We start from the raw sequence: 13,177 nt of genomic DNA, 5'->3' as shown, positions 1-13,177 counted from the left end.
TCTCATGAATTCAACGAGACAGTAATCACAAAGGCTGCAGCAGTAAACAAACTTTAAAACAAGCCTGAGGTGATGAAATGGTGCAGTCTGCATCTTCTGTTGTTTGGTAGGCAAGGATAGATAATGTGTATCTGGTTTAAGAAAATCACTACAGTCATGGCAGAACATGGAGAAGCTAATTTGTGGCAAAGTCCATTTGAAAGATTATGTAGCTAAAAGTAGTATATGTGTTTATTTTAACATTTATGTCCCCACTTGTCCTGTAAGACAAAAATGTATCCAATTGATTGTGTGGGCTTTGTGCCATTTGTGTTACACTAACTGTAGAAATAAATACTGTGTTAGTAGAGCATTAAGAGGAGATGGCCTGCATTTTCAGCAGATCTGTTAAATAGTGTGTGATGCCCAGAGGAGAAGAGCTGAGATTCAGCATTGGCACTTTGTAAGCAGTTGCACAGATGATGAGCTGTAATTATGCTTTAATTATATCTTTAGGGCATCTCTCTCCATCTCTCAATTCACATACACACACATTGATACACAATCCAGCATGAAAGCCCCAACCACCTTCAAATTAAGAAATATTTTGAAAACATTCAGCGATGAAAAGCAGCTTACGAGGTTTGCTAATTGCCACATGAGGCTCATGCGGTCATTATATCTTGGCAGCTTGTGAGACAGCCGGGCACCAATTGGGTACTGAGTGGCTGTAATTGGGACAAGTTGTTGTTAAAAAGGGCATCCGTTGCGTGACTTTGACAGACGCTTTATCCCCACTATGGCATGGAGTGAGTACTCACTTGCTCCTCCTGCTCCCACAGGCATCAAGGCCTCGTCACTTATTAAAGGAGCCTGTCACCACAAAATGACACGTGTCATGATTGGAGCTGTCTGTGTCTCTGGCTTGTTAGTACACAGGGTCTGAGAGATGACTGAGAAGCCATTTTTCCATTAATAACTGTTAGTTTTATTCTTCAGAGGCCCTGTCTTTTTGCCTTTTTTCCCTCTACTTCTTCCTCTTTCTCCTTATACATGCTCACTCAGTATGGGAATCTTCATCTGGTTTTCAACACTCTGAGAACTCTTTGTTTTCTCCCTGAGGTGTTGGCCCTGTTACCCAGGGTTTTTTTTAAAGCTCAATTTTCACTCAGGCCAGTTGTGGTGTACAAACGCATACACATATGGCACCTTTGTTCGCTTTATGCCACCTCACTGGAGGACCAGCTCATCCTTTTAGCTTTTTCCACAGGTAAAATTGCAAAGAGTCTCTCCTGGGCCTCATAACACCCTCTCCTGAGGTAAAAATCTATAATGGAATTTGGATTTGAGCAAGAGCCTTAAAATGGACTGCTTTAATCCACATGGCTAGCGCTCAGAAGGTCAGGCGAGACCATGGGAGAAAAGGGCAGAACAACACCCCATGATTACACAGCATAAGGGCACCCCACAGACTCGACTTCTTTTACAAAAATAACCTGGATGGTACATCACGTCTTCTTAAATTTTCACATTTTGGTGATAAATTATTCAAAATGTAAACTTACTAAAATATGAAACATGTGAACCAACACAAGCTCAATATACTATACCCAAAGCTCAAAGATACTCTGACCTTTAATACTGATGCTTTTATGTATAAAAACTTTTGTAGGTGTTAAGTGTTGTCATTAAGGAAGCTAATCAGATATATTATCATAGAATAACAAATGATATGTACACTAAATAAAATATATAATTATAAATAATTCCAGAATACAAAAATGATATGTACACTAGATATCCACTACTCAGATGCTACAAGTCCCCAGACTGAACATTAGAGGGCCCTCCAGTACAACTTTGCACCACCCAGATTTAAAAACAAACAAACAAAAAACCCCTTGAAATTATTTCCGTATTTTTTTTCTAATGTAACAATGCTTTATCCTTAATCTAAATCAATTTAAGAATCAAAATACTTTACAAAAAATATATATATTTTTTGCATAATCACAGAATCCACAGAATGAGAGATCACATATGGACCACAGACATAGGTCAATTTCATCTATTTCTGATCAATGTATTTTAATCTAGCATAACTCTCAGACTTTTTTTTGCACACCATATAAAACACTCAAATGGCCAGAATTATCACCAATGACAACCAATATGTTTTTTGTAAGCTTATTTATATTTTAAAAAAACGTACTAATGGTTCATTAGATCCACATCTGACAATCCTAAATAATTGATCATCTTTCCTTAAAAACACCCGTTGTCTGCTTCTCTCTCTCCATGTTTGCTACTAAGAGGAATAACAGGGAATAACATTTACATTTACATTTACATTTGCGGCATTTAGCAGACACCCTTATCCAGAGCGACGTACAAACGTGCTTTAAATCTCTAGTAATGAATAAATCTACACTGGTACGCAAGATTACAAACTCAATATAACTATAACTCGAATTCTACAAACTTGGAAAGTGCTAATGTAGGTATTTTAGGAAGAGGTAGGTCTTCAGTCGTCGCTTAAAGATAATCAGGGACTCTGCTGTACGGACATCTAGGGGAAGTTCATTCCACCACCTCGGTGCCAGAACAGAGAAGAGCCTTGAATTGTACTTACCTCTCATTCTGAGAGAAGGTGGTACCAATCGAGCAGTGCTGGAGGATCTCAGACAGCGTGGTGCAGTGCGAGATGTGATGAACATTTCCCCATAACTTTTTTTATAAACTTTCCATTTAAATCACTTAGATACAGTGGTTAAAAATCAAATGAAGTACACTGCTTGCTGTTTGTGAGATGCAGCAAGTTTCCCATGTGGTGATGCTGTGCTTGATAGAGGAAATAAAAAAAATCAAGATCATTTCTTTTTAAGAGGGAAGTCTGAGAAATAATGATACCTGACAGTTTTACTCTGCCATTGCCAAACTTGTTGAATTCCCTACAGAAGTTTTTCTAAATACTTGTCCTTGCGATCAGTTAAACATCCCCTGGAGGCCTGTCGGAGTTTTCCCTTTGAACAAACCTGAGGGATCACACGGTGTGGGACTCTGCTAGGACCTTCAGGTCTTAACAGAAGTTGCTGCTGGGAATTTCTCTAATGGCATGATTCGTAATTTCTTCTGCTATTGCAGAGACAAAAGAGAGATGTGAGATGAGAAAGAGCAGAAGGAGTGAGAAGGCTGGGAATGCACTTTAAGAGAGAATCTTTAGCTGGGCTTAATTTCCCATGCTTGAGCAGAGCTGTGGATTTTTTTTCCTCCCCTTCTGTAAAGATCTTTGTCAGACCCTACTTACTCAAGATAGAGCCAGGGGCACTCTGAGAGAGTACACATCACCTAGATTTGCCTTCCAGCCCACTTTCTCTAGCAAAGGCTCCCTCTTTCCCCTGACAAAAGACAAAAGAGCGTTTTAGAAATCAAATCTCTGTTTGTCAGAGGGAATATGCGGCATGCTTCGGTTGGAATACACTCACAGGCAACGTAATTGCTACAAACACTGAAGTGCTAAAACATTCCCTGTTTGATGCTAATGTTAAAGAGGCATTAGCACATGCAAAGCAAGCTCTCTGGGTAAGGGATTCCCATTGAAAGATCATTTTGACACAGCTGCCTTCTTCGAAAAAAAGGAAGAAAAAAAAAGTCAATCTAACATGCCCAGAAGCATACTGAAGCATAGTATGTTATTGAATTCCTGGATTTATCTTGACTTGCTGATTACAGATACATTTATTGTCTAATTTGTGTCTTCTAAGCTGTGTGTAAACATAACTCATAACTTTAGGGGAGAAGGTTTTGCTTGTAGTCTTAGGGAAAATAAAGTGGTTTACAGGTTAGCATAAAGACTATTCTTTCCTTTGAGACAGAAGGGATGGAGATGCACCCCAGAGGAATTTAGCCTGGAGTGTGAGTGCAAAGGGGATTTTGGAGAGCGCAGGGGTTTACCGACCTGCTGTAGCATTGCTTTGTCCGCAGTGTCCATCAGTCTGGTCTCTTGAGCGCTGCAGGAATGAGACACACACTGCGGGAAAGTGCTTTTTTTTCCAAAGCCAGACAAAGAGTGATGGATTGGGCTAGGCAGAGCAAACAATGCATTTGTTATAGCAGGGGGAAAAAAAGAACTGTCAGGAAAACACCTTGAAATATTTAAAGTCATATGTATATCATATGAATATAATTTTGGTAGTTGAACATTGTGCATTGGCTGCTATAACCTAATCTGGGTATAATAGTCTGTAGTATCTGATGTGTCAGTACTTTTTTTTTACAGGGCAATAAAAGGTTTTGAATTAGTATTTAACTAAAAAAAAATCAATGATTTGTGTGTATTTGCTGAATTTGCTTTGACACCAGACTCAAATCATTTGTGTTTTTTTCAGCTTTTATCCTAAGGAAACTTAATCAGGTTACCTGCGACTCTGAGGAACTTGAGTCTCAGAAAGTGTAAAATAATAATCACCTTTTCCTCCAATAATCATGCCAATTTCCTTTGTAGAAGGCAATGAACCTTGATGTGGCGTATTTAGGGATTTCATCTTTTTCATCTAGGTTATAGTAATTAATGTGTATTTTCTCTTAAATTAGCCCTCAGAGGAATGATAACTCAAATTTTTGTATTTATCTTAGTAATAGGCTGGAAAAGAAAATGCTAAACTGGAATATTTATGCAGTCCAACACTTTGCTTGGAGAATAAACTGCATGGAAAACGTTACGTGATAAAATATGAATGTGTTCGGGGTGCAAAGTTAATTAAATATTTACAGCTGAGTGTTAGTTTACAACCCCGGTTAAGATGCCAGCCATCTACTATAACTATTTCATTCGAAATCCTTCTTTTTGCCAGTGAATGAAGCCCCAATATTAATGATCAGATTTAGGAAGAATTCTTGGGTTCTGTCATTGAATAGGCCGTAATCAGGCACTATTGTAAGTTGTTTGAGAAAACTCACAGAGAGAGTAATAGGGAGAGCCCCATGGGGACTGATCTTATGTCAGGAGATAGCAGATTTTTTTTACGCTAAAGAAGCTACTCAATCCCACCAAAGACTGAATTATTAAAAGCACTATATGTTTTTCAAAGGCCTGATTTAGCTCGTAGGTTGGTGGGAATGTTTCTCACTCTCAAACTGAATCGTTTCTGTTCCACCCCCACCCCTCTATGATTCTCTGCACGCCTGCTCAAATGGCCCTTTACTTTCTAAGCATGCTTTTTACGGCCTTTGAAGAGTTATTTTGGTTGATCAAAAGGATACGTCTGCTCGGTAAAGTGAACTGCGGCTATTCGCTGGCTTGTTTAATACTCCTCCCTCCTAGGTTTGGTTTATAAATTTATTATCAGTAATATATACGGGGGCTCTCATGCCTTGTTAAAGCCTAGAAGCTAAGAGGCGATGCTGTGCAGAGAGATAGAAGACAAGACGAAATGAGAAGAAGTGAACAAGAGCAAAAAAAGGCAAGAAGGAGGGCAGGGATACAGCTTTCACTGACAGATGCTGGTGTGAGGTTTCAAAGCACTGTATTCATTGATGACTTACTTGATTCAGCGACCAGAGAACGTATTTGTTAACATCATGTAAGTTACATCATGTAAGGTGTGGAAATGCTATGTCTAACTAACATTTAAGATTCAAGTTTGTACTTTGCAAGCATGTTAGTTTCACTAATAACAAAAAGAAACACATTACTTTCATACTCCAGAAAGTTCATTACTGTTGTCATTATTTACCGGTGGTTTCATTACCTGAATGGTGATTTGGGAGAAAAAAAAAAAACAGAAAGAAGCAGATGCAGACTCAGGAAGAACATGTGAAAGTCCACCCAGTAATCCATGCTTAGTGTGGAATCGTGTGCTGTAAGGTGGCACTCAACTACAGCACTCTCCACAAAGACCCATGCAGTCGGGTAGACAGGTTGTGCAAAATTACCCCTGATGTGTCTGTGTGTGAAAGGCTTCACCTGTATTCTCACCTCATGCAATGTGAGAATACACTTACCTCATGCAAAGTGAGAATAGACTCTAACCCTAACCCTAACCCTAACCCTAACCCCCCACAACCAGGATATAGCAATTACTGAAGATGAAGGAATAAATTAATTAATCTAAATAGCGTGGGACTGCTAGAAACACAGTTCTGCATATACTGCTTATACTTACTTCAGTGGTTTGTGAACTATCTACTACACAGGGCAACAAAATTATTTCAAAATATATTATTTAAAAAAAATATTTGTAACACTTTTTTAAGCAATTGCATTTGCAGTCAGCATCAGGTTAAAAGGCTAGCACTTGTATTTATTTTTAGTTTATATGAATTCCTATTCAATTCATTTATAAAGTAAAAATCCATCAAATCACCTTTTCCCTCATTAAAATTGTTGCAAATTCTGGACAACACTGGGTTGCACCACCACATTGTTGTCATCACTGGCAGCATATATCTGTTCTTGTGAACATATAACAGTGTGAACATGCTCATTTCTTATGACGTTTCACTCATTAAAAAGTGTTATGGACAAGCTCAATCTACTATAAACTGTGCTCCTCCTGAACACTTCACATCCAGACATTCTTTTCTCTTCCTTTTCACCTGGTCCTAGTAACGAGGGCAGGGCAGAGACAAAGCACCGGATAATTACAGCAATAACACACACAGGATGTCACTGATAAAGATTGGATGCGAGGCAGCTTTCTACTTTGTGTCAGCAGCCTGGTGCTCTCGTCCTCCTGATCCCAACATCACTTCTTTCATCTCCTCTACTCGGCCATGAAAAATTCATCCAAGGCCTCCAGAAATATTTATAGGCAAAAACTTAGGGAGAAATGTTTGTGCTGAAAAATTAATGGCCACATGGGTACCTAACAGTTGTATATCCCTGTAATGAACTTGATAGCTCACATTACACAATAATTTTTTTTTTTATATATAAAATCTTAAATTTTATTCACTTTTTTTTTTTTTTTATGTTCTTCTCACCCTTGAACAGGGCTGATTGGGCAGAAAACTGTAAGAGAATACTTGGTCGATTTCTGTGAGACTCAAGAATATATAACCTTCACATCAGGTCAGGCCTTTGTGTCCAATGGTATCATTTGTAATATAATGAGTTTCCCTGTTAAAAGGCTAAATGGTATATGCTTCTGCTTTATATGTCTGTTGTGTTTATGAGCATGTTCTATATGTAATACACATCAGGTCACTGCCCACAGGTCCTGACTATACAGAATGACATAAAGACTTAAAGTACCCCATAGCTGGTGCAGGGTGGGGTCTAACAAGACCTTGCCACAAGGCCTAATTATATCTAGAAATCTGCTCGCAGAATATGTGATGCATGGCTGTGAGGACTTACTACTTTAATACTATGATGGCAAGAGCTTCTTTAGTATTTTAAGGATGTTGACCAGAAAGATTACTAAGGGTTGTGTGCATGTACACTGTCAGTTGATGATGTATAAGTATACTTAATTAGCTAAAGTAGGTATAGTAATGTAATAAAATGGAAATAAAATAAAAATAAAAAGATTTTATTCTTTCTGTGTGACTTGGTGCCAAATGATCCATGGCCCTGTACCAGTCCATGACCGGATGGATGGAACCAGTGTCATAAAGCATTTGTACCAAATTTTCTGCTATGTCAGCACTCAAATATTGCATATTCTGAATTGATGCTTTGTAATGCTTCTGTATAAGCTCTATGCACACCTTAAAATAATAACCTTTATTTATGGTGTTTGGGAGATGCCCATATCCAGAGTGGCTTACAGGAGTGCTTTGAAGTCTCTTTCAATGAATACATGCTGATTCTTATACTGATACTGGTTTACTAGATAACAGACTACGAAAAAAATCAGTCTTAAAAACTCTCTTTGGTTGGGTATAGAGTAAATAAAAAAATCACACCGACCGCCAGGATTAAAAAATTAAATAAAAAGTGCAAATGTAAGTACTAATTCATTTCATTTTATTGAATAAGTGTGTCTTTAGTTGTCATATGGAGTCAGTGAGTAATTCATCTGTTTGAACATCCAGGGGAAGTTGCAGGTAATACTTCTCATGTGCTTTTAGCCTACAACTTGTGCAATTGTATTGAGTATGTACATTTAAAGAATTAACATCAATTGTAAAATGAATCTTTTACAGCAGCCTATTGCACTACCCCTCCCAGCCAGAGAAGGTCAGTCTTCCGAGTACTGTTCAGCACTTCCTTTGCTGTTGCCAAGAAGTATCAAAGATTCCCTGGAAAATGTGCACTAACCCATCAAATAAGGAGAAAGAATGCTGTTTAAAAGCATTATTATGTCTGTACCGTGGAGAAAGAGGATATATCAAAGTTGGTCTTGTCTCACAGCCAAAGCTCCAGGTAAGGATACATGTTACACTTTGTATCATAAAAATGTTATATAATCTTTTGTATCTTTCCAAATTACCTGATGTGGTATTCTGAACAATTGTATAGTTAGCTATTAAACAGTTCCTGGAATCTCCCACATTCATTACATTAAGGGAGTAGTTAAATGACCCCAGATCCCACTTGTCCCCTGTACAGTCAATACTATCAATCCACTGGGGGCTATTAAAGTGCACTTTATCCCTTACCAGTCACATTGGGGTGCTCCATTGTGACTATGCTCCCTTTCTCATAATTATCTCCTCAACACTCCCATTGTTTTGACAGTTCGATACACCCAGCATACTCAGAATTCTCACTGTGATGGGGCAATAGGCAATAATTTCAGAATAAACCACAGTCTGATGGTTTAATTTTTGTACTTTAGTTACACTCAACATTTTTTTATTTTCTAATGGAATTTATTTAATCTCACCTATTGCTTGTTAACTTGACACTTTAGTTTAAATGTGTATTGCATATAGTTTTGCACCTGTAGCAACTACACACCACTTAGTTCATTGTTTTCTTGTTTAGATTTAAATCTTATTTTCTCCAGTTTTTATTTCTGCATACCTGTCTGGACTCTGAACTGTGTTGTGATGCGATGAAATTACTCAATGGTTTATGGGGAAATATCAAAACGTTTTAAAGTAATATTATGCCATTTAGTCCCCAGGTAATTGAACAATAAATTGCTCCAGGTACTTCTAAAGAGTTTTCATTTGCAGGAATACTTTTTGTGTTGTACTTGTAGAGCAACATTCATTCTAGTTAATTGTTTTAATCCAGATAAACTGAAGTGAATTAAAAAAAGATATGACATTTAACAAATTCTTAGAATTATTTGCATTCTTCTTTCTCAGGGGGGTTTGTGGTTAGAATATTGACAAAAGTTTATAGCTCTTAAAATATTAACCCTTTATCTTTTCCATTTAGAGAACAAAAATGTGTTTGTTTGCCACAGTTAGTCTCAGTTTTGCAAACAGGACCAACATGTGGGTTTTTTCTTTTGGTGAAAACAATTTTCTTGAGTCTCCTTCCATTGTCAGTGGTGCTAGAGGGGCCACGACTTTATCATTCTGTCTGTCCACATTATCAGGACAGTTCAGCGAGCTGGTATCTAGCTTCTGTCAGGAAGTACCTCATGCTGAGATGGAAGGTGTTGAGGTGATGATTGCTTTCTGACCTCTCCTCACTCGATCCATTACATCCACAATGAAAGACTCCGTTTCCTCCTCACCTATCTCTAAATGGGTAAAGGTGCCTAAGCACACCACATTCCCTTTGATTTCACATCTGTGCTGTCATTTGATCCTTAACTCTGCTCAGTGCTGCACCTTTCCACTTCTCTAGCTCAGAGGACGTGTCAAAGCTCAGCGGCCGAACCGCCACTGTCGTCATTGGCCTTTTCAGTTCTTCCTTTGATTGAGGCCTTTGACCAGACAGGAGAGTCACACTTTATGGATTCTTCTTAAGATGCTTTTGTATTTTTAGGTACCACAGATGACCTAAATGCAAATGAACTGTGTTCTGTGTCATGCTGACAATGTGTTACTAAAGGTTACAGATTACGTACGCATCATCCCTTTTCTACTGGCACTATCCACTTTTTCCATGATTCTAACAAGTATTGTACTCCTTATCAAAATAGGTATGACTAATGATGTAAAAATATAGGAATAAATCTAATTGACAATCAGAAAAAAAAATCTGAATTGTGGTTGTGCTTTATACATTATAAAAATATATTTTGGTATTTTATTCCAAGAGACTCCAACAGCAAAAAGAGGAGAACAAACCGTCTCTTGGAATCCTAGTGGGATTTTAATGTATATATTTTTGTTATGGAATACAAAACATATTATAATCAGTTTTTATGAAGGTATCTAGTTATGCTACAAAATGTAATGATATGGTGGAATCATATACCGTTGTGCTATAAAGCCATGGCACTTTTTTTTTGCTGTCACATTTTCTGCTTTGCTACTTTGATTTATTAATTCACTGTAATTTTTTGTTTTGTACTTCAGAACATTGTTTATCTTTCCCAAATATGTAGGAATAAATGTAAAGTGCGCAGTTGTATCTTTTTTCTACTTATTTTGCTACACATCTTTAGATTTTTTAGAAGTGACAGTGATGAAAACACTGGCTTTTGTACTTTTTTCTACCTGTAGTAACTCTTAGCAGAAATGAAATTACGAAGTGTTTTCATGACTGGTAGGCTTTGTGTTACTTTATTGATTGTGGCTCCTTCCTCCAGAGAGCAACACTTTTATATAAAGCTTAAAGCTCCATAGGGGATGTGTGTATGTCTCTGTACACACCATTTTACACTTGTAGCCACTGACGGGAACAGACACAAATTCAATTTACAGCACTTTAGGACAATGTAAACAATTTACACACTGAGGAGTGAAAGAGATTGTTTATAAAAAAAAACGATGTTCCTCAAGAGTGCAAGGATTTCACTGTTTGACTGGCTTTTGAAGGTTGCTATATGTGTATGATTTACTTTTAATATTGAAATCTAGTGAATATATTCTTGGCTACATTCTGATGATTTTAATTGAAAGGTCAAATAGAAAAATAAACCTCCCCATGCGGTACAACCAAAATAAGTGGGAATCTGGGATTCACTTGCAGGCAATCCATCCCTATTCTGTCGTGTCAGAAGTCCACTTATTCCAAAGATATGAAACTTTCTTGTTCGTATCGACTTGAGAAAGATGTCAAAGTGTCACTAAAGTGTCATTAGGCACTTTAGTAGATGTTTGTCCTCTATAATGAGGTGATGATTAAATATTTATTGTCAAGGTCCATAAGGAAAACATTTGACAAAAAAGAATGGTCTTAAAAAGGTGTTCACTTTAGGCTGGTGTAATTATTGAAATACATATCTTTGCTACTGTTTCCTGAGCCAACTGACACTCAAAGCACTTTAAAATACCTTATTTTAAGATTATAAAATCAACGCTAGACATCATTATCTTCGGGACTGGATAAGAGAAAAAGTCTTTTGCATGACCTGATGGTAGGTCTAACATAACGAAACATATAATTACTTGTACATTCTGTCTTGACTTGAAGAGTTGCAAAGATGGTAAATTATCTTGCTAGAACAATTCTATTAGAGGGTTGTCCTTTGTTAAATGTGGCTTTAATGCTGGAGGTAGTTGGTTAAAATTTTGTGCTAAACCCTCAACTGTGCAGTATTACAGTTAGGATTCTCTCAATTGAAATCAAAGCTTGGATAAAAGTCTCTCCCAAAAGAGGTCCCAAATGTCCTTCTCCTTGTAGGGACAGAAATAAAATGAGCCTTTATCTGTAATTTATACTAACCAAGCACTTGATAAATTTAAAATTTCATTTTCTGTAACCAATAACACATTGATTGATGTGCCAGTTTACCAAATATAATAAATAATATATAATCAGCAAAAAGCAACAGAAGCACTTTTTTTTCCAAAAATAATCTTGTTTCTATGAAGGTGCAGTTTGGAAACCTGTGCAAAAGAATATCTCGCTTTTTTATTGCCTAAGAATAATAACAATAAAAGTATGCAGCAAATCAATGCAGGGCCTTCCCTCTTCAATACATGTGGTAATTTTGTTAGCATCTATGACATAGAATTATATAGAGGCAGAGATTGAAAGAAACAAACAAAAGTAATTTCACAGTAATGTTAGGAGTCATATATTCAGTTTCCAAATGAATTACCATCCTGTGTGCTGTGTTGCGCAGACAGGTTGATATAGCTTAATAAAAAAAGTGCACCTTTGATGAAAACATGTTCTATATCAACCTAGATGTTAAAATATAAATAATATTCACCCCTGATTTGTAGATGTTCCTCAGATTGACTGGCTTGAAGCTAGGCCACAAAGACTGATGGGAGAATTTGAGAAAACTGCGCACCTTTAAATATATATATATATATATATATATATATATATATATATATATATATATATATATATATATATTTTTATGAGAAACTCTTCGAAATAATGACCTTTTGTGTTCTGGGACCTCAGCCACAAATCTGTTGTTCTTCTAAGAGTGCTGAAGTCAAAGAGGGATTAAAGAGAGAAAGAACGAAAAGAGATTGCAAGTATATAAAAAAAAAACAACAAGTTTTTACTGCAGAGTGGTGGGAGAAGCGTTAAAACCTGTGGTCTCTGAGCGAGTAATCTCGGGCTCACAGCGAGCCATGGCCTCTGCCTCAACCTCTCCTCTTTCATCTTCCCTTTGTCGGGACGAGTGCACTGATACTTCTCTCACATGCCGTCCTCCTCTCTTCTCCCTCTCTCCCGCTCTCCATCACTGTGACTCGGAGCAAGATGATTACTTTCTCGTGAAACTGCTCCACAGCTCACCCTGTCCATCTTTCATCCATCTCTCCTCCTTTTTCTCTTTTTCACTCTCAATCACTCGATCGCCCACTCATTTCTATCCATCTCTTTGCTCTCTTGCTCACTTGCTTTTTCTCTTTCTCTCCTGTACCCGAGAATCTCTGCTTAGAAGACATCAAAGGGTACGATCATAGCCCAATGGTTTAAATTTTTAAAGATGGAATAACAGCCGGAGAACATTGCACGTCCCTCTCGTCCCGTACTTGTGTCGCCCTGTGCTGCAGTATCATCAGCCAGCAGAGGGCGAATCTAAAATTTGGAGAGATCTTTTTTGCCCAGTGAGGGGTCAGTTTGCAGTGGTATGTCTTTTTTTCTCTCGTCCCCCTTTCCCCCCTCTGAGGTGACTCCCTGTCCTCTCAACGGGTTCTAAGAAAGCAATGC

This window comes from Silurus meridionalis, chromosome 1 (assembly GCF_014805685.1).
Source record: "Silurus meridionalis isolate SWU-2019-XX chromosome 1, ASM1480568v1, whole genome shotgun sequence".
Taxonomy (NCBI): Eukaryota; Metazoa; Chordata; class Actinopteri; order Siluriformes; family Siluridae; genus Silurus; species Silurus meridionalis.
The sequence above is the reverse complement of the archived record's forward strand: the minus strand, read 5'-3'. Positions refer to the sequence as shown.